Source organism: Castanea sativa, chromosome 6 (assembly GCF_040712315.1).
Source record: "Castanea sativa cultivar Marrone di Chiusa Pesio chromosome 6, ASM4071231v1".
Taxonomy (NCBI): Eukaryota; Viridiplantae; Streptophyta; class Magnoliopsida; order Fagales; family Fagaceae; genus Castanea; species Castanea sativa.
The window spans coordinates 34,243,848-34,270,720 of record NC_134018.1 but is presented as its reverse complement, the minus strand read 5'-3'; the positions used below and the strand labels follow the sequence as shown (position 1 = coordinate 34,270,720).

The following is a 26,873-nucleotide window of genomic DNA, read 5'->3' as shown; positions in this document are numbered from 1 at the left end:
TGGTTCTAGAGGGTCCGATAGTTCTCGGTGGTATGATCCACGTCCTGATGGTACTGACAAAAGAGATTCTGATTCCTCTTCGCAGGGTCCCCCGCCATCTTACTAGGCCACCTGAAGTAGGGCTCTTTACGGACCTTCTCCAGTAGCTGGTGTACTAGTTCTCAGAACACAGTATTTACGGTCTGAGGTGCTGCCGAGCCAGACTGCCCAGTGTAATCTCTCCTCGGCTTGTTGTTATGATATCTGTCCGACCTAAAATCACTTCTCTCCTGCGGGATAACCTTCGCCTTACCCTTTCCTTGCTGTTGGTCTTCCTCTACCCTTTTGTATTCATCAATACGATCCATGAGACGACGTACGCTGCAGACAGGCTTTTTGGTCAGGGACTTCCTCAAGTCGTGATTAGTAAGAAGGCCTACTTTAAAGGTATTAATTGCCACCTCATCAAAGTCCCTATCTATCTCGTTAAACATCTCCCAATACCGATCGGAGTATGCCTTCAACGTTTCACCCTTCATCATGGCCATAGATAACAGTGAGTCCAATGGTCGAGGAACTCTGCTACATGTGATAAACCGCGATGCAAATGTTCTAGTAAGCTCCCTAAACGAACCTACAGACCCCGATTTAAGGCCATTGAACCACCTCATAGTGACGGGTCCCAAGCTAGAGGGGAAGAATTTACACATCAGGGTCTCATTATGAGAATGCACCGCCATCCTCTGGTTAAAGTGACTCACATGCTCCACCGAATCAGTCCGGCCATTGTAGATGGTGAAGGTAGGCTGGATAAACCTCCTAGGGAGCTTCTCCTTCTCAATCCTCCGTGAGAATGGTGATTTAGAGAGCTGGTGCAACGCCCGACTCATAGCATCGTTCCCCAAGCCCCTAGAAGGGAGCTTCTTGTGCCTACGAGCTGGTGGGTCGTCCTCCTCACAAGAGGACATTGCGCTGGGAGGCGACCATGACCTCGAGCTGTAGCTACTTCCTCGGGCCTCCCCTGAAGAAGGATTAGATGAGGATGGTGAACACTTGCGTCTGACGCGGTGCAGTTTCCTTTTAAGATGATTAATCTCCTTCTGCATGGCCTTAGCACCATCCTCGTGGGTGGTACTGCCTCCGCCATGAGTATGGCTCGCTCTAGGGTATTCCATATGAACGCTTCCCTCTCGATCCCTCCGACGCTCAAGACGCTCGAAAAGATCCTCAGGTTGTGATCCTTGAGACTCTGCATGGTGTGAGCCTAAGCCTACCATAGTATTCCAGCTCCTTCAAGACTAGAAATCCCCACAGACGGCGCCAATTGTAACCGCACAATTGCACCTGGACCCAAAGACAACTATGGGCTCAGGCCCAATAAGCCTTAAACAATGAACTTTGTAGAGTGTGGGTGTGAAATCTAGTTTAGAGACACTGAAAACTTAATAAACCGACTAAAATGTAAAAATACTTGCGAATAGTAAATGATTATTGCAAAGGAGCTTCCTCGGACTTAAGCCGAGGACAATTTCTATATTATTTCTCATTCTTTCTTGAAGGTTACAATTCTTAGTTTCTTTTTTTGGTCCTTTATCGATCTTCCCCTCTTCTTTGGCCTCTACTCTCCTTAAATACTTCTTCCCTTGGTGCTTTATCCACGTGTTGCCCAAATCTTCTCCCCCTAGATACTTCTTCTCTTAGTGCTTTAAATAGTAACCAGAAGTTTCAGTTCTACTGTTCAGGGGTCACTTCCCCATTAATGCGGCCAGGGAGGTAGGTGCAGGGTCTTTAATGTGGAGGTGGCAGCCTTTGCCTAAGATATTTCTCTAACACTGGTGCATCTTGAGGGTTCAGGGATCCCCCAATTAACCAACAGTCTTCCTAGAACTCTGCCTTGATCTTTCTAGCGAATCTCCAAGTCCTCTTAGGTCCATCCGAGGAGAGATTTATCCTCGGACGCATCCTCGCACCCTCGGCGTATGGGCCGATTTGTAATTTTAACGGCCTTTTAATCAAGAACGAATTGGTCCTTCTTGTCAGAGCCCAAAGGCCCAAATGCCTGCTCGGGTCCTTTTACTCCCCACAAAAAGCTATGATTAATTTTTGAAGTAAAGTTGAATATCTTTGAAGGATTTTAATTATAATTTTTTTTTATACGTTCCCTTTAAGAGGTGGATAATTTAATTCAGTAAAATAGAATTATGTTAAATTGTTTTCAATATATGTGTATATATATATATATATATATATATATATATATATATATATATATATATATATTGCGTTAAGTTTACTTCAATTTTTTTTTTTTTTTTTTATAATTGTTGAGCATCAACTTGCAAGCTTAGCTTAGTGGTTAGACTTTAGCTCTAACTCTGATATGCTGTGCCTAAGTTATAAACCTGGTAAGCGCACTTTTCTGAATTTTTTTTTTCTTTATTAACAAGCAGGCTTGAACCGTGATTGAACCACCACTAGTTCTACCTGAACCATGCAGTCCAAATTCGATTTAAAGGGTTCACTAGATTTCAAAGAAATTCGATTGTGTATGTTTAAAAAATAGAATTTCAGTCCGATTTTCGATTAACCTGGTTAGACCATCTAGTTCGGTTCGGATCTAACAACCTTGCTATTTAAGCCCCATTTTTGTGCACAAACAGTCAAATTGGAGGGAATTTCAAGATCTTGAATTCAAGAAGATTTTTTTATTTATTCAAGACGAAAATTAATATGATAAAACGATCAAATTTTTTAGTTAAAGCTTGGCTAAATTTGGACAACCCAATGAAAACTAATTGAAAAAAGAAAAAAAAAAAAAAAGGGTTTGACATAATTAAATCAATGAATCCCTTGATTCAAAACTAGTTTTCCACCAAAATTTAGGGATTTGGCAAAATACTATATCAATAGTAATAAGCATCAACATTCCTTTATGGGTCTTATTAATAAATGCCCTAAGGGTACATGTTAAAAATTAATAAATGTTCAATTATGAATTACAATTAATGGTCATGCATACACAAATTCATTGTTGTTATGTGTGTGTGTGTGTGTGTGTTTTTTTTTTATATAAAGATATATATATATATATATATATATATATTATTTTTTAAGTGAATTAAAAAATTATTTATTAAAGCATTAATGCACCTTAACCATTTCCCTTAAGCACACTTTTCTGATTTTTTTTCTTAATTAACATGCAGGCTTGGACCGTGATTGAACCACCACTAATTCTACCTAAACCATGCAGTCCAACCGTGGTTTAAGGGGTTCACAAGATTTGAAAGAAATTTGGTTATGTATGCTTAAAAAACCGGATTTCAATCCAGTTTCCAGTTAACTTGGTCAAAGCATCTAGTCTGGTCCAAGTCTAACAATTTTGCTATTTAAGCCCCATTTTTTGTACAAACAATAAAATTAGAGGGAATTTCAAGATCTTGAATTCAATACGATTTTTTTTTTATTCAAGACGATAATATGATAATACAATCAAAATTTTTAATTAAAGCTTAGCTAAATTTGGACAACCTAATGCAAACTAATTGAAATCAACAAAAAAAATATATGGTTTGACATATTTAAATCAATGAATCCCTTGGTTCAAAACTAGTTTTACACCAAAATTTAGGGATTTAGAAAAATACAATAACAATAGTAATAAGCATCAATATTCCTTTATGGGTCTTGTTAATAAATGCCCAAATGGTACGTGTTAAAAATTAATAAATGTTCAATTATGAATTACAATATACATTTTTCAAAGAATAAAATAAACTTGTAAATCATGCACTGTCATGCATAAACAAATTCATTGGTGTTATGTGTGTTTTTTTTGGATACAAAAAAAAATTTTATATATATATATATATATATATATATATATATATATTACTTTTTAAATTGTATTAAAAAATTATTTAATAAATCATTAATGCACCTAAACTATTGCCCTTAAGTGCACTTTTCTGATTTTTTTTTTTTCTTAATTAACAAGTAAGCTTGGACCGTAATTGAACCGCCACCAGTTCTACCTGAACCATGCGGTCTAACCGCGGTTAAGGGGTTCATGGGATTTCAAAGAATCCGATTCAATATGTTTAAGAAACTGGATTTCAATTTGGTTTTTGGTTAGCCCAGTCGGACTATATGGTCTGGTTAGAGTCTAACAACCTTGCTATTTGAGCCCGATTTTTGTGCACAAACAATCAAATTGGAGGGAATTTCAAGATCTTATATAAATATAGATTTTATTTTTTTTAAGTGTATGAAAAAACTATTTAATAAAGAAATAATGCATCTTAACCATTGCCCTTAGGACATTCATTAACAAAAGTCTTTGTGTATTAAGGGAAAGGTAACTGCCAATCTTGTCGAATTTGAGAAGATTCATGTGGTGCAAGTGCAACTAGTAGTGAGTAATGATCTAGCATATCCTTTGCGCGATGGTCACTTTAAAAGTATAAGTGTTTGTAAGATATTGGGGGTAAGGACCAGAGTTCAAATTTCTAAAAATGAGCATCATACACATATACTTATATTAGACTAAAGTAGAATTCTATCTCAGATATATATAAAAATAAAAAAAATTAAAAAAAAGAAGGCAATGAGTAATAATAATTGCACAATATAATGGATGGCAGCCCCAGAAAGACCATGACCTTTAAATTGTTGTTACTTGTCAGTTTTTAAAAGTAATTTTCGGTTAAGAAAATGACTTTATAAATAGTTATTAATAAAGTTTAAAGTTAGCCACTCATAGTAGGACATAGAATTTTTTTTCAGTGGAGGAGCAAGGATGGGTAATCGTTGGGCAGGATGCGGTAATGATATTTATTAATAATGTGAATACAAGAATCTGTAATTCAGACATCTTCTAAATCATACTGGAAGTTCTTTAAAATAGCAATAGTCCAAACACAATATAAGAAACCTGAAATTTTATCCATTCCAATTCAAAACGCCAGTACAACAAATACTGGAAGGGATTTAAAATAACTTGAAAGAAGTATCCAGCAAAGGAAGATAATTAGGGAAAAAATATTTATATTATCTAATTGTGAATGCACGATTAACTTTGCAGGATTAATCATAAAAAAACAACAAGACTCATGATAACCTTAATCATGGATCATCGTGCTTCTAGACTATTTGTTACTTCATTAATTGATTCTGGTTTATTAGAAGAAGTTGAGCTGGATTGATCTCTCCCAATGAAAAATGCTGGTCGTTTTGGGGTTGGAAGGTTCACAGTTTCACCATCAAGCATCTTAATAACAATTGACAGGGTTGGGCGATCACTTGCGTTAGCTTGTACACATAAGAGACCAATCTTGAGACACTTCACAAACTGATCTGCAATGCAAGTATCCTGTAGGGTCTCGTCCATTAAATCCATCAGCATGTTGTCAGTCCACAATCCCCATGCCTGTGATAATAGACAAACATTGGTATGAAGTAAAAAATTACCAAAGCATAGATAATTAGAAAATTCAACCTACCTACATACATAACCTAGAATGAAGCAAAAAAGTGACACAAACATAGATAGTTATGAAAATTCAAAATACTTACATAACCTAGAAGGCTCATTGCTTGTTCTGACTTATAAAAACCTGTATTTCTCTTTCCACTTATAATCTCAAGTAGAACTACACCGAAACTAAAAACATCGGATTTGATTGAGAAGATTCCATCTATCACATATTCCGGAGACATATAGCCACTACATTGCAACGATTGTATAAATTATAATATTAGCAAGGAAATTAGGTGCATATTGTCTAAACAAGTTAAGCAAATCAAAGATTTTCCATAATATGTAAATAATTGGCTATAATAATCATACTATCTACATGAAACCTACTAAGTTCCAGCTACTTTGCTTGTGATTGCCTCAGTTTGTCTATCACCAACAATTCTCGCCAATCCAAAGTAAGATATTTTGGGGTTCATTTTATGATCTAGAAGAATATTGTTGGTTTTCAAATCTCTATGAACAATCCTTAATCTACAGTCTTGGTGAAGATAAAGAATCCCTCGAGCAATTCCCAGAATGATGTTGAAACGCATCTCCCAGTCCAAACTCATGCTTTGCTTTTGATCTTGCAATTTCCATTTTTTCATTTGAAAGAATAATTTTAGCAACTAAAATAAGAAACAATGTTAACGTAACATGGATGGTAAAATGGTAGGAGTTAGGTTTAGAAGCCAACCAAATATAAAGAAGTCTAAACTTTTGTTAGGCATGTACTCATAAAGTAAAATCTTTTCACTCCCTTCTAGGCAATATCCATGGAGCCTGACAAGGTTTCGATGCTGAAGTTTTGCAATCAATAGCACCTCATTCTTAAATTCTTTTAAACCTTGACCTGAGACTCTTGAAAGCCTCTTTACCACAATTTCTTGACCACTTGGAAGCTTACCCTATGACCAAAATTCCCAATGCACAATTAATATTACCATTTACCAAAACAGGCAGACATGAACATTAATGACCAATAAATATTGCTAGAATTACCTTGTAAACAGGCCCATAGCCTCCTTGTCCAAGCTTGTTTTCATCTGAGAAGTTACCTGTAGCGACTCGTATGCTTTCCAAATCATAAAAAGGTAAATCTAAGCCTTTCTCATCTTCTTCTTTCAACTCACCCAAGTCTATCAATTCTTGGACATGGCTTTCACTGTGTAACATGCGGTGTGCTTGATTTCTTTTATTAATTTGTCTATTTTCTAAATTCAGAAGACATTGACGTATCTTAGTTTGCATGTTAATTACATGGAGGAACGTATTACTGGCTTTATTCTGATTCAAATTAACAAAAAACTCAGCATGGTGCATCATATGCATTTTGCAAAGTGCTTACCCTTTCTCTTGCTCATCTTTCTTTGCCATATGCACATAGAAATACTGGCGCAAAGAACAATCACACTAGTTATTCCACTAATAAGAAGCAATGTCATCCTTTTTTTGGATGGAGGAGAAACTACAAGAAAAAAATAAAGACTAGTCATATTTCAATATATAGAATGTGAACAGAAATCTCTCACTTCATGTTTTGTGAAAGTGAACAAGCTGAAATGATTGAATTAAATGATAATCAGTCGAAATTTAAAAATATTATGTTTTCATCAATTTCTACAATTTTGATGGCTTTCGAGTGGAATTGTAGTGCGCATTTGTATTAGAACTCATTTCCCTCTCCCTTGTATGTGTGTGCTTGTTTCTCAACAAAAAAAAAAAAAAAGATAATTGTTTCACATTGCTTAAGAGAGTGTGTTGTGTGTAGTGTAACTTGCTCCACCCTCCCTTAAAAGTTATCATGACTTTTGAGTGGAGTTGTGATGTGTTTTTGTGTTAGAACCTCTTTCGCTTTCCCTTGTGTGTGTTTGTTTCTAAAAAAAATTTATGTTTATTGTTGTGCTGAATACACACTATAACAATATATGACATGATAATCACATTTACATTTTCTAAAGACAATTTTGTAAATTTTTTGAAAGACCACTCAAATTTCAAAAGTAAGATTAAAAGTGATTAAAACTTAAATAGCCAGTCCTAACATTGTGGTAAATTATCAAATCAACCAATATCATAATTTCCTAAAGAAAAAAAAAAAATTCAGCGAAGCAACATTAGTCTGATTCATTGCTTCTAAATTTCTAATTAAGCAATTTTAATAGGAAATAAGCGCATGAAATAGAATCCTAACCTTTTATACAAGAGTCCAAATTTGATAAGCATGTGATGCAAATAAGAGTTTTACACCCTCCAATACTAACATACCACATCAGCATTTCACAAATGCGTGAATAAGATATACCACACACTTGCTCACCATACCTAATTCTAAAAACGTTGAAATACAGTCATCAAAGCTTCTCTCCGCCTTGTCATTGGTTGCCAGATACGGGCTGGTCGGAGATAGAGACCAGGGTTACGATGTCAATGCTGGCAATGAAGAGGCCAACGAAGTTGACATTAGGGTCGCCACAAAGAAACGTACAATGGATTTCCTTAGTCCGATAAATAGATCATCACGCGTGAATGGTGTTTTTGGCTTTGTTGCTCTTTAGCGCCACAAGCTTCCATTCAAGCAAGCAGCCAAGCACTATGTTGGATTCATTGCTTTGATTATAGACATATGTTGTGAAAATTGGGTGAAATAATCTGACTTTAACACAAGGTTTAAATAAGAGAGAAGAAAATATGACACAAGGAATTTACGCGGTTCGGCAATATGCCTACGTCCACGGGAGGCGACAGAATAAATTTCACTATAACTGTGGAGATTACAATAACAACTTGAAGACACTTTCTCACAACCCAAACATCAAATACACCCTTGGTTCTCTCACAAATAAATAGAGAACACACTATTGTATTTAGACAAATTGCAAGACACTAACTTCCTATGCAATCCGGAGCTTACATGCTCTCTGAACTCATTTGCTCCACCTCTATTTATAGCTACACTTCAGTCAAAATATCACCATCATGAAACTTATCAAGTCAACAAAAATGGCTAGCATTTATTGCCAATGGAGTCACACATTTCAGCTAGCACAAATTGGTTTGCTCAGGTGTAGTTCCTTGATAATTCATGAATGCCGATGAGTCATACATTTCGGCCATAAAGGTGAAGCATGGCATGTCAAGTGTTCCAACAGAAGAGAACAATGCAAGAGTCATTGCAACATTAAATGCAACTTCTTGCATTTCTTCACGTATGAAATACTTCCTGATGGTTTGTTGGCTAATGCATTTAACGATTTGTTGGCTAATGTCAATCCACCAAATTTGACAATTCAAGCCATTCTAACAAATCTCCACCTTGGCTTGAATTGTATCAAGCTTCACAAAATAAACTCTTCAATCGCCTCCACCTTAGCCCCTACGGGCTATCACAAGCCACAAACACTAATCAAGTCCAAGCAATGCTTGAACTTGCTTGTAGGTACCGGCTTCGTCAACATATCAGCTACATTCTCTAAAGTGTCAATCTTCTCATGAATAATTTCACCTGTAGCAGTCAACTCCCTTATCTTGTAGAATCTCACATCAATATGCTTAGTCCTAGCATGATAAACCTGATGCTTTGCCAAGTAAATGGCACTTTGACTGTCACAATGCAACTGAACTCTTCCTTGGTTCAAACCAAGCTCTTTGACTAGCCCTTTTAACCACAGTGCTTCCTTTGTAGCTTCAACTACCGCCATGTACTCAGCTTCTGTAGTAGACATGGCTACTAAGGATTGTAGTGTGGATCTCCAACAAATAGTCCCTCCTGACAGTTTGAACACATAACCTGTTGTAGACCTTCTGTCATCTATATTGCCTGCATAGTCTGAATCCACATATCCTACCACTGAATTATCCCCATGTTGCCTCGCAAACAGAATCCCATATCCTGCATTTTTATTCAGGTATCTGAATATCCACTTCACTGCATTCCAGTGCTCTCTACCTGGATTTGCCATGTATTTACTGACAGTACTCACTGCATGAGCCAAATCCGGCCTAGTGCAAACCATCGCGTACATTAAACACCCAACTGCACTTGCATATGGAACCTTTGACATGTCTTCAATTTCTTTTTCATTCTTCGAGCATTGACTGCTAGATAATTTGAAGTGATTCGCCAATGGGGTGCTTACAGGATTAGCATCTTGCATGTTGAATTTTTCAAGAACTTTTCTGAAATAGTTCTTCTGAGATATCCACAGCTTTCTTGACTCCCTATCCCTGTGAATCTCCATACCCAAAATTTTCTTAGCAATACCCAAGTCTTTCATGTCAAACTCTTTGTGCAACAAAGCTTTTAACTTGTCAACCTCATACATGCTCTTTGCAACAATTAACATGTCGTCAACATTCAGTAACAAGAAAATATAAGATAAATCATCAAGCATCTTAACATATACGCAGCAATCATACTCACAACAGGTACAATGAATCTGAATCATATAGGAATCAAACCTCTTGTACCATTGTCTGGGAGATTGTTTAAGCCCATAGAGTGACTTTGTCAATCTAGAGACAAGATTCTCTGTACCAGGTTTCTTGAACCCCTCTGGTTGTTTCATGAAGATTTCTTCCTCCAAATTCCCATGAAGGAATGCCGTCTTGCTTTGAACCGTTCTCCTTCCTTTTCTGATACTGCTTCCTTCTTTCTGAACACCCACTTGCAACCTATCAGTTTCTTTCCCGTTGGAAATTCTGACAACTCCCAAGTCTTGTTTTTATTCAAGGACTCCATCTCCTCCACCATAGCTTCCATCCACTTGTCCCTTTCAGAGCTATCAATTGCTTCCTGAAAAGTGGAAGGATCCCCGCTACTAATTACTAAGCAATAAGAAGCAAGATCTTCAAAACCGTACCCGACTAGTGGCCTTATGTTGCATTTAGGCCGTTCTGATATCATGTTGTGATCTTCTTGATCACTATTGTGAGGTTCATTCTCTAGCTGAGACTCCACTTCATCTAGCTCCACCTACACCACTGATCTATTGTTGTTATTACTGCTTCCCTTTTCTTGAGACTCTTCTTCCTTTCTAAAGTCTTTTATCATGGACTTCTCGTCAAACACCACATCCCTGCTAATCACCACATTTTGTGCCACTGGATCCCAAAGCTTGTACCCTTTTACACCTTTCTCGAACCCGAGAAAAATACACTTCTTGGATTTTTGAATCAAGCTTTGACCTTTCTTCGATAGGAATATGAACATAGGTTGGACATCCGAATATCCTCATCAACGAGTAATCAACTTCTTTTCCTGTCCATACCTCCTCAGCAACTTTCCCATCAAGTGCAGCTCTAGGCGATCAGTTAAGAATGTAACAAGCCATGCTCACTGCTTCAGCCCAAAAGACTTTAGGAAGCCCAGCATTTAGTCTTATGCATCTAGCTATCTCACCGATTGGCCGGTTAAGTCTCTCAGCCATTCCATTCTGTTGAGGTGTTCTTCGTACTGTAAAGTGTCTCTTGATACCATGCTCTTCACAAAACTTCAAGAACTCCCCATCCTTGTACTCAATGCCATTATCAGATCTTAGGCACTTGATCTTCCTTCCAATCTGATTTTCCACTTCGGCTTTCCACTTCTTGATTTTGCAAATGCCTCAGACTTGTTCTTCAAGAAGAAAAACCAAACCTTTCTGAAATAATCATCGATGAAACTCATAAAATACCGAGCTCCACCTTTAGAGACCACTTGCACTAGCCCCCAAATATCAGAGTGTACATAATCCAATATACCCTCTATTTTGTGCGTGGCTGCTTTGAATCGCATCCTACACTGCTTTCCCATGACACAGTATTTACAGAAATCTAAATTACATGACTTAACTCCAGCCAACAGATTTCTCTTCTGCAATTCCCTCATACCATGCTCACTCGTATGCCCTAGTCGCATATGCCACAAGGGTGTATCATCCTGCTCAGATTCAGTCACTACAGCAGCTCCGCCTACAATGGTATTGCCAAATAGCTTGTAGATATTACCTTCTACTTTTTTCCCCTTCATCACAATCATAGCGCCCTTTGATACCTTCATTAACCCATTCTCAAACTTATAGCAATAGCCACTATAGTCTAGGGTTCCCAATGAAATTAAATTCTTTTTCACCTCTGGAACATGTCGTACCTCTCCTAATGTCCTCACCACATTATCGAACATCTTTATCTTAATTGTTCCTATTCCAACAACTTTGCAAGTAGCATCGTTGCCCATTAGAACAGAACCACAATTAACCGATTTGTAAGGGTCGAACAAATCTCTATAAGGAGTCACGTGGAAAGAACATGTTGAATCCAGAATCCAAGAATCGATTAGCTTGTTGGCACTGGATGAAACAGAAAGCATATCTCCATCTGAATTTGAATCTGCTACCACAACATTTGCAGATCTTGATGACCCTTCCTTGTCTTTGTCCTTGTCTCTTTTCCACTCTGGGAAATCTCGCTTAAAATTCCCCTTCTTTTGGCATTTATAGCACTTCACTGTCTTGCTTTTGGATTTGGATCTGCTATAGCCCCTAGCAGAATTGTGATCTCTGTCTTTCTTCCTTCCACGTTCTTGATTTCCTTTTACCATAAGCCCTTCACCAGAACTTTCACCCGAATTTTGCTTCCGTTGGTAGTGATCCAACAGGGCTCCTGAGATCTCTTCAAATTCCAAAGTCTCTTTCCTCCAAAGCAGGGTTGTAACTAAGTGTTCATAGAATGTCGAGAGAGAGGACAAAAACATCATCGCCTTGTTTTCATCATCGAATTTTATATCGATCCGCAACAAGTCATTGATAATTTTTTTAAACGTGTGGACGTGTTGAGCCAAATCCGTACCCTCTACCATCTTAAGCTCATACAGTTTTCGCTTAAGATTAAGTTTATTTGTGAGGGACTTGGACATATACCGACTCTCCAACTTCAACCATATAGCCGCAGTAGACACCTCATCCATGACATCGTACATAAGCTCGTCTGCCAGACATAGTCGAATTGTACTGACCACCTTCATATCGAGTTCTTCCCATTCGTCATCTGTCATCATCTCTGGTTTCTTTGATTTCCCATACAAAGCCTTCACCAAACCTTGTTGTACCAACAAATCTTTCACCATTCTTTGCCATAAACCGAAGTTACCAGTTCCGTTGAACTTAACTACGTCTATCTTGGCAATAGAAGCGTTGATGTCCATTGAATAAATCAACCTGGAGCTCTGATACCGGTTGTTGTGAAATTTGGGTGAAATAATCTGACTTTAACACAAAGTTTAAATAAGAGAGAAGAAAATATGACACAAAGAATTTACGCGGTTCAACAATATGCCTACGTCCACGGGAGGCGACAAAATAAATTTCACTATAACTGTAGAGATTACAATAACAGCTTGAAGACACTTTCTCACAACCCAAACCCCAAATACACTCTTGGTTCTCTCACAAATAAATAGAGAACACACTATTGTATTTAGACAAATGGCAAGACACTAACTTCCTATGCAATCCGGAGCTTACATGCTCTCTGAACTCATTTGCTCCACCTCTATTTATAGCTACACTTCAGCCAAAATATCACCATCATGAAACTTATCAAGTCAACAAAAATGGCTAGCATTTATTGCCAATGGAGTCACATTTCGGCTAACACAAATTGGTTTGCTCAGGTGTAGTTCCTTGATAATTCATGAATACTAATGAGTCATACATTTCGGCCATTGATGATGCCGAAAAAATCACCAGTAAGTTACAAGCACTCTCCAACTCGAGTCAACACCTGCAAAGAGAAAACAAAGAGACCTAAAAGAGAGCACCGGTGTGGTGCCGGCCAAAAACCCTCTGAAGGTCAAGTTAGAATTTCTTTTCAACCCTAGAGTGCCAGAGTTGAGTCAAATGTGCGTACCTCGAGTTATGGGGTTTTGATGTATTTATAGGGGCATGGAGTTGACTTCCATACCTTGATTGCCAAGTTCTTTCCTTCTGTGATTAAAACTCTTTCCCTTTTTACTCCTCCAAGAATCCCTTTCCTTATAAAATTCCTCCAATCAAAGCTAACGTGTAGTGCAAGAATTCTTCAAATTTATGTTGACGTGAATTACAATCAAGGCCACGTCAGCCCCAATCATATTGCGTGATTGCTCAAACGAGGTAGCTCGGAGAAGGACGGGAGAAATTATACACATGCATTCTGCTCGTCCATCCGTTACGCATCCGTCTTCCTTGGTCGTAAAATCCGTCAACCTATGATAACAGTTTCAACCATACACGGTGGCACCGTCATGTTGGTTTTATCCCCTATCAGATGCCCCCTCATTCCGTGATACCGTCATCTCTTCCTTGCGGTTTCATGGAATGGCGGTTAGAGTTCTTGACGGACAAGCTGAAATGATGTCATAAATGCTTAGGGACACGTGGGGGGATCTCAATGATTGTTTGTTGGGATCGATGCGTCACTTCGTTTACCGCGCTGTTCCTTCTATATATACCACCCACCATATTCACTTTTACACTTTTTAGAAAATTTTCTGCTGTTCAGAGCGCAACTGTCAACCTTTTTCAGAGAGTAACCGTCTCCTTTGGGAAACCAGGAAACAACGTGCTGATAATTTCTCCGTCGTGTTTTTCTTACCGTCTGCTTGTAAGTTATTCTCACAATATTTTGTTACTTACTTTTCTTGTTGGTCCCGTCGTCGGTACAAATCTAGAGCCTTAGGCTTCCTTTACCCATCATATGTAGGTGTCAGATGTCTAGTGAGGCATCAAGTAGTCAGTCTTATGCCCGCGAGGGAGTGGGTTACAAAGAGGTGTTCCCATCAGGTCAAGCAGACCAAGACACCTCCAGCGGGGAGAGGGAACCGTCAGCTAGCTCTCCTTCCCATGAGGAAGATGAAGGGCAGGATAGGGACGGGTCAGAGTATGACTCAACTGACAACCTAGACGGTGTCGACCCACCGGTCCAATCCGTCATAGGCCCTGACGGCTTCAGGGAGTTCGTCCTGCTCCCTTTGTGGACGGTGAATGACTTTGTGTCAACCATCAAGCCAGCGCACTTCAACACGCTGAGGCAAAAGTACCAAATACCCGACACCATATACATCCGTCTACCATTCAAAACAGAAAAATGCTATTACTACGGTCTCGAAGACGTCGGGGTCTACGAGCAAATGCTAAAAGCTGGTCTCCGTTTTCCCCTGAGTGCATTGCATCGTCTTCTCCTCCAATACTTGGGTCTGGCCGTCACCCAGATATCTCCGAATGCATGGAGGGTTTTCCTAAGCGTCGAGGTATTGTACGGTGTGATGTCTAACGGGGCCAGACGGTTAACGATGGAGGAATTTTTCCATTGCTACCGTCCGTCCGAAATTACAAAGTCAAAGGGCATGTACAGCTTTGTGCCGAGGATTCCGGTACTTAGGCTGGTGTCCGAGACCCCGGACTCCAATCGTAACTGGAAGGGTCGTTACTTCTTCCTTCGAGGGGATAACTACATGTGTCGTCCAGGTGATGACAACTACATGCCGGTAGATAAAACGTGGGGGATAATGCCCCCGTCTGGTACGAGTCCGTCTACTTATCAACCGTCACCCATGTTTTATGAGTTTTCTCTTAACACTTTTTTTTTTTTTTTTTTTGCAGCGAGGGACCATCCACCTATCTCAACCGAACAGTTCGGCTTTCTGGAGAAAATTTTTCAAAAGACTAAGTTGTCTGAAAGGACCTGGTCGAAGCTCACCACATTGGATACGTTACACTGGTATTGTGACGGTCCTGAACCTACATCCGTCGCCCGCCAATACGACGCAGGTGTACACAAACATAAGTTCTGGAATCCTTTCATCGATATTCTGGCTTTATGCAGTTCCTTTTTTAACTGTCTTCTTTTGTAGAAATGGACGACGCTAGGGGACGGGCTATCATTAAACAACAAGCGGCAAAAAAGAAGCAAGGGGGCGACGCTTCAAAGATGGATCCGTCACAGACGGCCCCTAAAAGGCCATCTTCTGAGAGATGGGACCGTCACTCCAAAAAGCAGAAACTTGTGACGGGTCTACCTGCCGGTCAGGGGTCCGGCATGGTGAAACCGCCTCCCAAGCTTGGGATTGGCAAGGGTAAGGGCCTGATGACCAACCCGGACCCCGTGAAGGAGAAGCCCCCCGTCCTGCTTCGTGAAGACCCCCAATACGCTCTCCGTCGTACTGGTTCCATCATAACCGATGACGACTATGAAGACCTGGGAAACCATGCCACCGAGGCCATGGGGGAGACATGTCTATTCAACTTAGCTCAGGTTAGCGTCAGTCATATGCACATTCCGTCATTTTAACTCCGTCTCGTTCCTTTCCGTCTTGAGCTTATTTCTATCTGAACTGTGGCAGGGTGTGTTAATGGCCAAGGGCTTGTCAGACCGTTGCCTGGCCCAAGAAAGAGCCCTTGAACGAGTACGTGCTAAGGCAAAGGCGACGGCAGAAGAACTGGATGAGTTCAAATTATGGAGGGTCCGTCATGAGCAGAAGCTGACGCTCTCCGAGCAGGCTCGCGAGAACTTAGAAAAGGAGGTGGAGCTGCTCAGGAAGACGGTGAAAGCTCATGACGACAATATCCGTCAAGCAAAAGTTGATGCCATCAGAGAGTATCGAGACTCCGACGCACTTCTGATGGAGCTTGGTTCTTCCTTTAGCGACGGGTTCGATGACAGCATCCGTCAGGTGAAGGCGTCATTCCCTGACTTAGACTTAGCTCACATAAATATAGATGCCGAGGCCCAAACCCCTGCTCACCCCGTCGACTCTGAAGGGACGGAGGAACTCTTTGGCGAGGTTCCAGGTGATGACGGGGTCGCTAAAGCTGCAGAAGAAACTACCGTCACTGATTCTCAGCAGCCGTTGCCTGAAGGCCTTGAAGAAGCCGTCACAATTCAAGACTAATGTAAATTGTAGTGATAGGGAACAATTTTATTTTCTGTCGTTTGTTTAACTCTTTTGGCTAAGTATTAGATTTTTTATTATTGAACTCTACCGTATCAGTGATACTTCTTGGGTAACCCGTTCATATTTGGACCTGTCGTTTTATACTTTGCATGATCCCTTCAGTATATCTTGGACTATCTGTCCACTTTTGCTTTTTTATTTAGCCTATTCATGTAGCTCTTAGTTGATCCGTCCACTGCATGGACAGAAGGTTTCTGTCCTTCTGTATGATCCGTCCACTGTATTGGCAGAAGGGTCCGTGCGCTTTGTGGATTTAGAATGTTTATCCTCTGGATGATCCGTCCACTTTGTGGACTGGTAGAATTTTCATCCTTTAGATGATCCGTCCATTTTGTGGACTTGTAGAATTTTTCATCCTTTGGATGATCCGTCCACTTTGTGGACTTGTAGAATTTTCATCCTTTGGATGATCCGTCCACTTTGTGGACTAGTAGAATTTTCATCCTTTGGATGATCCGTCCATTTTGTGGACTTGTAGAATTTTTCATCCTATGGATGATCCGTCCACTTTGTGGACTTGTAGAATCTCCATCCTTTGGATGATCCGTCCACTTTGTGGACTAGTAGAATCTTCATCATTTTGGATGATTCGTCCAATTTGTGGACTTGTAGAATCTTCATCCTTTGGTTGATCCGTCCACTCTGTGGACTTGAAGAATTTTCATCATTTGGATGATCCGTCCACTTTGTGGACTAGTAGAATTTTTATCAGCACGCATTTTATATTTTCTAAATAAAAATTCCTCTCATTATATCAGTTCAACAAACCAAATTGTTCATGGAAAAGAAAGCTTGGGTTCTAATAAGTAAAAAATATGACTGTTTTAAAATTAAACTGAAAATAAGGCGGTAGATATTGTCTTATGACTGCTGCACTACTGGTAGTACTTCTTCAGGTGCTCCGTGTTCCAGGGATGGCCCAATTTCCTTCCGTCTAATGTCTCCAAGTAGTACGTTCCTTTCATATGCCATGAGATAATTCTGTACGAGCCTTCCCAATTAGGACCCAGCTTTCCCAGGGATGCATCCTTCGTAGCACCAAGCACTTTTCGTAATACCAGATCTCCCACCTTGAAGTCCCGATGTCGGACCTTGGAGTTATAGTGTTTTGCCATCATGTCTTGGTACCGCGCCAGTCTCTGTGTTGCTGCTGCCCTGACCTCATCTACAAGGTCAAGCTCTAGACGCAACGCTTCATTATTCTTGCTCTCGTCATAGCTTTCCACGCGGTAGCTCGTTAATCCCACTTCTGCCGGTATGAGGGCCTCAGCACCATACGCCAATCGAAACGGTGTCTCTCCTGTTGGCGTTCTTGCCATTGTCCTGTACGCCCATAGTACACTTGGTAGTTCGTCCGGCCATATGTCTTTTGCCCCCTCGAGCCGGATCTTGATAATCTTCAACAAGGACCGGTTCGTGACTTCAACTTGTCCGTTGGCCTGAGGGTGGGCGGGTGACGAGTAGTGATTCTTGATTCCCAGCTGAGAACAAAAGTCTTGGAATGCATCGTTGTCGAATTGCTTCTCATTGTCTGAAACGAGCACTCTTGGGATCCCATATCGGCAAATTATACTTCTCCATACAAAGCTGCGAATGTTTTTCTCCATGATGGTAGCAAGAGCTTCTGCTTCCACCCACTTGGTAAAGTAGTCAATACCAACCACCAAGAACTTCAGTTGTCTTGCCGCTATTGGAAATGGACCCATGATGTCCAATCCCCATTGTGCGAACGGCCACGAAGCCGTCATGGGTATGAGTTCCTCCGTTGGCCATCTAATGAGATTGCCAAACCGTTGACACTTATTGCAGGCTCTAACGTACATATGGGCATCCTTTTGCATTGTCAGCCAGTAGTATCCTGTTCGAAGTAGCTTGTGCACTAGAGACCTTGATCCCAAGTGGTTTCCACAAATTCCTTCATGAACTTCTCTCATCACGTAGTCTGCTTTCTTACGACCAAGGCATCTTAGATATGGTCGGGAGAATCCTCTTTTGTAGAGGACGTCTTTAATCAAGATGAATCGGGCAGCCTTAACCTTCAATTTCCTTGCATCTTCTTTGCTATCTGGCAGCTTGCCGTCCTTGAGGTACATCACAATTGGAGCCGTCCAATCGTCTTTAGTGCTTACTTCCTGCATTCAAACGTTATCTAATAGCGATGAATGTTGGACGAAGGACAATACCTGTTCTAAGGCAATCATAGGTTCGGCCGAAGTAGCCTTTGCGAGTCGATCCGCCTCTTGGTTCTCTTCTCTTGGGATCTGAACTATCGTGAGTTGGAGGTCACTCGTTCGACCCTTCACTTCCTCGAGGTACCTTCTCATTCGTTCATTCCTACAATCATAGCTCCCATTAACTTGACTGGCTACGATTTGAGAATCAGAGTAGACTACCGCTTTCCTAGCCCCAGCCGCTATTGCAAGCTCCAATCCTACCGCCAGGGCCTCATACTCTGCTTCGTTATTTGTAGTAGGGAACTCCAAACGGATCATGCATTCAATCTTATCTCCTTCCGGGGTGTGGAGTACAACCCCGATTCCTCCTGCATGCTTGTTGGATGACCCGTCCATGTGAATTCTCCATGCAGGCGTCTCTTCTGCCCCCTTCTCCTCAATTGCAGTGAATTCCACAATGAAGTCTGCCAGTATCTGTCCTTTCACAGCCGTTTGTGGCTGGTATTGGGTATCGTATTCACTCAGCTCGATAGCCCACAGAGCCATCCGTCCTGCAGTTTCAGGATTGCTCATCGCTCTCCGCAAGGGCTGATCCGTCAGGACTTTTATGGTATGTGCTTGAAAATAGGTTTTGAGTTTTCGAGCTGCAGTCACAAGGGCGAAAGCCAGTTTCTCCATTCGTGGGTATCTTTCTTCTGCTCCTCTCAGCGCTCGACTGATAAAATACACGGGCTTTTGTATCTTCCCTTCCTCTCTGATTAGAGCTGCATTTACCGCTGCTGATGAGACGGCAAGGTATAAGAATAATTCCTCCTCTGGCATGGACGGACTAAGCAATGGCGGGGCAGAAAGATATGTCTTCAACTCTTCAAATGCCCTTTGGCATTCGTCCGTCGATTCGAAAGATCTCCTTAGTGTTCTGAAGAAAGGGAGACACTTGTCCGTTGCTCTTGATACGAACCTGTTTAAGGCTGCTATCTTCCTTGTCAAGCTTTGCACTTCCTTCACCGTCCTTGGAGGAGACAGTTCCATAATCGCTTTGACTTTCTCTGGGTTGACTTCAATGCCTCGCTAGGACACCATAAATCCTAAGAATTTTCCAGCGGTTACTCCGAATGCGCATTTGCTTGGATTCAGCTTCATTTTATACGTCCGAAGAGTGTTGAAAGTCTCCTGGAGGTCCCTCAGATGATCAGACACCTTTGCGTTTTTCACCAGCATATCATCTACGTAAACTTGGACGTTCCTGCCAATTTGGTGCGCGAACATTTTGTTCATCAATCGTTGATACGTGGCCCCTGCGTTCTTGAGCCCGAACGGCATCACCTTGTAGCAAAAAAGCCCTTCGCTCGTCACAAATGATGTTTTCTCTTGATCTGTTTTATCCAATTTAATTTGGTTATACCCTGAGAAGGCGTCCATGAAGCTCAACAATTCATGTCTTGCGGTGGAGTCTACTAAGGTGTCAATGCGCAGGAGTGGATAACTGTCTTTAGGGCATGCTCTATTCAGATCCGTGAAGTCAACACACATTCTCCACTTCCCGTTTGATTTCTTAACCAGTACCACATTGGCCAGCCAATCAGGGTAGTATACCTCCCTTATGAAGTTTGCTTCTCGTAGCTTCTGCACTTCCTCTGCCACGGCTCGATCCCGTTCGGGGGCAAACACACGTTTCTTTTGTCGAACTGGAGAGAAAAAAGGTGATACGTTCAATTTGTGAACTATGATTGTTGGATCTATTCCCGGCATGTCGTCATGGCTCCATGCAAACACGTCTTGGTTTTCTTTGAGGAATAATAGGAGCGCATGTCGAACCGTTTGGTCGACTGAGGTTCCGATCCTGGTGGTCCGGTCGGGCCTTGAATCATCCAGTCGTACCTCCTCTAATTCCTCCACGGGTTCTGCTACTGTTTATCTGTTCCTCGATGTTCATTGCTTGTACATGGTCATCCATCTTCATCATGGCAACGTAACACTCCCGTGCAGCCACCTGATTTCTGCGCAGTTCTCTAACTCCGTATTCGGTGGGAAACTTGATCATCAAATGGTAGGTAGAAGTGACGGCCTTCCATGCATTGAGAGTGGGTCGTCTGAGTATGGCATTATATGCTGAGGAGCAATCAACCACGAGAAAGGAAACATCCTTGATTATTTGCTACAGGTAGTCTCCTACAATTACCGCCAACGTGACGGATCTTAAAGGATAGACCCGAGTTCCTCCAAAGCCAACTAGGGGCGAGCATGCCGGGATCAGGCGCTCTTTAGCAATCCCCATCTACTGGAACGCGGGGTAGTAAAGGATATCTGCTGAGCTCCCGTTGTCCACCAAAACTCGGTGGATGTTGAAGTCCCCTGCCTATATGCTAACCACGAGAGCGTCGTCATGGGGGTGGTGAAGGCGTCGGGCCTCCTCTTCCGAAAACTCGATGCGGGAGCTGTTCCGTCGTGTTCCTTCTGGTGAGGAGCCCGTCGACTGGATGCTTTGTATCGTCCGTAAATAGGTCTTTCTGGCCTTTTTAGACGACCCTGCTGGAGTACTGCCCCCTATTATCATCCGTATGTCTGCTACCGGTGGTCTGGGACGTTCGTTTTCCCGTCGGGGATATTGTTCATGGTTTTGATCCGTTCTCTCCTTCCTGACGAACCTCTGCAACCTACCCTGCCTAATGAAGGCTTCGATTTCCTGTTTCAAGTCATAGCAGTCCGCCGTGTCGTGACCATGATCGCCATGAAAGCGGCAGTACTTGTCTCTTGGCCTCTTATTAGGATCTCCCTTTAGTTTGCCAGGGAACGTCAAAGTTCCTTTGTCCTTAATCTGCATCAACACTTGGTCAATTGGGGCAGTGAGGGGGTGAAGTTTGTAAACCTTCCTGTAGGCGGCTTGGGTCGCCGATCCTCCCGTCGTTCTACGGTTCTTGCCCTTTTGTGCCCCTTGTCTGATTGCATATCTTCCAGCCTTTCCCTCTTTTTGGGCTTGTCTTCTCTAGAGAGTAAGGCGTCCTCTGCGTTCATATACTTTGTTGCCCTATAATACACGTCGAACATAGTCTTTGGGTCATTCTTGTATAAAGAGAACAGGAACTTACCCTTCCGTAGCCCGTTCGTGAATGCTGCCACGAGTATCTTGTCATCGGCCTCGTCTATCTGGAGGGATTCTCTGTTGAATCGGTCGAGGTATGATCTCAAGGTCTCGCCTTCTCGCTGCCTGATGTTCAACAAACATGCAGTGGATTTCTTATGCCAGTGACTCCCAATGAAGTGGGATACAAACTGCATGCCTAGTTCCTTAAAAGTGCTAATGGAGTTAGGCGCTAGCCTACTGTACCAGTCCCTTGCAGGTCCTTTCAACGTAGTGAGGAAAGCCCTGCACATGACTTCGTCTGGTACGCCCTGAAGATGCATCAGGGTCTTGAAAGATTCCAAGTGATCCAAAGGGTCCTTGGATCCGTCATAGTTCTCAATGTTTGGCATGCGAAATTTTGGAGGAAGGGGGCACGAAGTCACGAGCGTTGTGAATGGCGAATCTGTTCGGTGGACTAGGTCGTCCAAGTTGCTAGATATTCGTCCCCTCAAGGCGCTCATCATCACGTCCATACGTTCCCTCATCTGCTGCATCTCAGCTGCGATGTGAGGTGGTAGGGAGTCCGAGACAGACGACAGGTTTGTCTCCGGCCGCTCCGGTCTAGTTGGTGCAGTGCTACCTTCAGGCCCGACAACGTTCCTCCCCTCCGAGCTCGCGACTTCCTAGTCTTCCTCTGGTGCACTTTGATGTGCATTCCTTTGTCGCAGTTGCTCTTCTAAATCATGATTCTGCTTAGTGAGGCACTCAACAACCGCAGCAAGTGTTTGGACTTGCCTTTCAAGCGTTGTAGCATGCGGCTCTTCGCCTTGATCGTTGATTGTCGCCATCGATCTGGTGAGTACCATGCAACTTTTTGTCTTAGGAATAGAGTAAAGGCTAAATAGTCTTTCCCACAGAGGGCGCCAACTGATAATGCCGAAAAAATCACCAGTAAGTTGCAAGCACTCTCCAACTCGAGTCAACACCTGCAAAGAGAAAACAAAGAGACCTAAAAGAGAGCACCGGTGTGGTGCCGGCCAAAAACCCTCCGAAGGTCAAGTTAGAATTTATTTTCAACCCTAAAGTGCCAGAGTTGAGTCAAATGTGCGTACCTCGAGTTATGGGGTTTTGATGTATTTATAGGGGCATGGAGTTGACTTTCATACCTTGATTGCCAAGTTCTTTCCTTCTGTGATTAAAACTCTTTCCCTTTTTACTCCTCCAAGAATCCCTTTCCTTATAAAATTCCTCCAATCAAAGCTAACGTGTAGTGCAAGAATTCTTCAAATTTATGTTGACATGAATTACAATCAAGGCCACGTCAGCCCCAATCATATCGCGTGATTGCTCAGACGAGGTAGCTCAGAGAAGGACGGGAGAAATTATGCACATGCATTCTGCTTGTCCGTCCGTTACGCATCCGTCTTCCTTGGTCGTATAATCCGTCAACCTATGATAACAGTTTCAACCATATGCGGTGGCACCATCATGTTGGTTTTATCCCCTATCAGCCATAAAGGTGAAGCATGGCATGTCAAGTGTTCCAACAGAAGAGAACAATGCAAGACTTCTATCAAAGAAGTCAATATATTCGGCCATGAGTCATTGCAACATTAAATGCAACTTCTTGCATTTCTTCACGCATGAAATACTTCCTGATGGTTTGTTGGCTAATGCATTTAATGATTTGTTGGCTAATGTCAATCCACCAAATTTGACAATTCAAGCCATTCTAACAACATACAACTAGTTTTTCTAATTATGATTGTTAGCTCTCGGACAAGAGGGAATTTCTCGCCTTTCTTCAATGTTTATGAAACTGGGTATTATGATTTATGGAGGAATTATTGTGTGTGATAGCATGTATTCACTAACTTATAAATTGCTGATGCATTATCATGGTATTGGAAGTTGTAAACAACAGGTTTTAGACAAGTCTTTATAGAGAGCTCATGGTGCTAAGGCACCTCCTTACACCATTTTATAGGAAAAGTCCACTTACTGGTTACTGCAAACTTGAATAAGAATAATAATGAGGATAAATAATGAAAGGAAAGGAAATCAGTAAAAACATCCTAATTCAGAATTCAAATTTCAAAATCGAATTAGACTCCTATCATCTAAAAATAAGGAAAATAAAACAGAGCAAATCAATTATAGAACTGGGTAACTCAAGAACTGCTATCCCTACAACTGAAAGTCTCAAACTAAAACCATAGCTATAGTAATTGCCTTACTGGATAACTCGGATGCTGCAAGTTTGAGATGCAGAGTTCCTCCATTAGTGTCAGAGCTTGTGAGTTGTTGCAGATTTAAGAGATCTCCAATCCAAATTGAACAATGGTGGCCATAAGCATAAGCAGTGCAAGAGCAGTTATTCAAGCAGGTTGATTCACATTCTGATGAATTTCCAACTGCCACAGTTTGTGGATGATCAGGCAATTTCATGTTGGGCATTTCCCAAAACTCGTCCCTCTTACCATTAGCAAGACTATCATTCCCACACTGCAAACTGGTTTTTCTTGCACACCCAGCTGAAAAATCTGACAAATTCCAATTGTTGCTGGAGGTAGCCTGAAAACCCTTCAAGCAACTACAAAAAGGCAAGGATTGCTGGTTGCATATACCAAAGGTCCACAAAAAGCATAAACCTCATATTGTGTCCTTGGTTGAGACCAAAGTAAATTCCACTGCTTGGTACTTTCCAACCATGAAAGTTGCTGAATCTGCCCCGATATATCCATCACAAATCCAGATATAATTTTAGGATCATAAAGCGAATAGGTGAAATAGCTCTCATTTTCATTTGAAACATAACTGAAGTTGTAAATATAATTTGCACTCATATCAGGAACCCAACTGAAAATTCTTCCATCCCAAGGTCCACTGTTCCAGTATGGTACAGACTTATTCCATCGAATAATAAAGGAACTGGTATTTTGCTGTAGCTCAAGAGCGAAGGGTCCTGGTGCAGGATCCTCAGAATTCTTCCATGAAATAATATGCATGCTTTGTTTGGTTTTATTGTTGTATGCTAACTTATTACTAGGAAGCCATGTATGGGTTGGATTATCAAAACTCTGCCACAAAAGTTTTGATGAATTAGCAGACCCATCTCTCAGCACAAAATTTCCATCATCTTGAAGCACAGCTTCTAGAGGACCAGAGCTCGTAGAGCTCAAATTTGTTGACCAAATTGGAATTTGAGACTCATTGAACAGAACTAAATTACCATCTGAGATTCTCAATAAACAAGAAATTCTATCAGAGACTGGCGTCTCTCTGTTTGCCACCCAAACTATGGTTCTGCGAGAGTTTTTCTTGTACCACATGCCTATATAGTAGTTAGAACGAGAAGAGTTACCTGGTGTGAAGAAACCGAGCTCAAAGTTCCAACCGTTAGAGATAATAGTTTGGTCACCAGAGAGAGGTTGGTCTGCAGAGATGGTGTCAACTCCAAGGGAAGGGTGATTGTTGAGAGATAGGCAGATGAAGAGAAAAGAAAGTATCATAGGCCATGGATTCTTCTTGTAATCCATGACTGCACAAAATTTTGCAGAGAAGCTATGCTAGATATTTCGAGGGACACAAAATTTTTACTTAACTTGAAAGAGAGAACAAATGAATGGATCTCTAGTTTTTATAACACGTCACTACAAAATGGTGGAACCCAGGACTCAAAAACTTGTTTGAATTTTCATAACTTTGTTTCCAATTTTTGTTTCTATTACTCAATTCTCTAATTTTAGAGTTATGAGTTATGAAAACTGAAAACATATTTTAGGTGTTTTTAATTTTCAAAACTCAGTTTTCAACGGCATTTTAGTAATTAAATACACATGGAGGTACCTACAAATCAAGAGTAGCGGCAACTTTTGACCTTTTTTTTTTCTTCTAGACTTTTCTTTCTTCTCCACTGTTCTTTCATTGTTCTTTCTTCTTTTCTTTTCTTTTCTTCCTTTTCACTCTTGTCAATTCGTTCTTTCTTCCTTTCTTTTTTTTTTTTTCTTTTTTTTGTTCTTCATCACATAATATTTTTGGTCTTTCGCTCAGTTCTTTTTTTTTTTCTTCTTCTTTTTTGACTAGTCTCCGTTGGCTGGGTTTTTTTTTTTTTTTTTCTTTTCTTTCTTCTCTGCTTTTCTTTCTTCTTTCTCTATTCTTCAGTTTGTTCAATCTTTCTTCTTCTTTTTTTTCTTCCTTTTCGCCTTCAAGCCTAGAATGTACGGCATCAACAAAAACCCAATGAAGAAAGTCACTAATCCACAAAGCATTAGAGCCAACAAAATCCCCAACATCAAAGACACAAACCCCATCGGCATTATCTGCGCAACCACCACCTCCGTTGAAGACCGTCTCGACGCCGACGCCAACGTCGTGGCACAATCAACCACCAAGACAACCACAAAGCACAACCTTAACTCACCTGCAACCACAGTAACCGATCTACCAACCCACATATCAACCACTGATCTGCCATCGCAGCACCCATAGCATCAACCCAGATGCAACCCAAAAGGGCCAAAACACAATCTGATCTCTGATCTGCCACCGCAAATCAAGCACCGAACCAATCTCAACGCAATTTGATCTCCAATCCACGAGTCGTTGGTGCCGATGGTGGTCTGGTGTTGATTTTTTTCTTGTTTTTTTCTATGGGTTTGGTGGTTGTGGTGGGAAAGAGAAAGAAACATTGGGCAAGAGGCAGAGAGAAGAGAGATGAGAGGTAGAGAAAGATGAGAGAGAGAGAGAGAAAAGGAAATGACATTGGGTCAGACAGTGGGTCCCACAAACAGTAGTAAAAAATTTGAGTGATGTAAAGTGAAAACAAAAACCAAACGGGTAGTATTAGAAAATTGGGGTATTTTAAGTGATGAATGATGAATAATGAGTGATGAGTAACGAAAATTGAGTGACGAGTGATGAAAAAAAAAAAACCAAACAGCCCCTGATGGTCGCCAAGCGATGTTAGTGGAAGTTAAAAGCGGTTGTTATCTATAATGAAGTCAACCAACCATTTTGAACTGACCACCATGCCCTTCATTCTTAGTTTGAAGATTAAGCTAGAGAAGAATGTTGGTTTGAGAAGATGAAGCAAACAATTGGGGAGCAATGTAAATACGGTATGATATTTATTACCGGGACAATGGTGAGCGTCGATGGGCATGA

At 41.2% G+C, this 26,873-nt stretch overlaps 1 pseudogene; it reads right to left on the bottom strand.

The window, feature by feature from the left end:
* Positions 1-4,903: 4,903 nt before the first annotated feature.
* LOC142637935 (G-type lectin S-receptor-like serine/threonine-protein kinase At4g03230) lies at positions 4,904-25,334 on the bottom strand (annotated as a pseudogene).
* Positions 25,335-26,873: the final 1,539 nt, after the last annotated feature.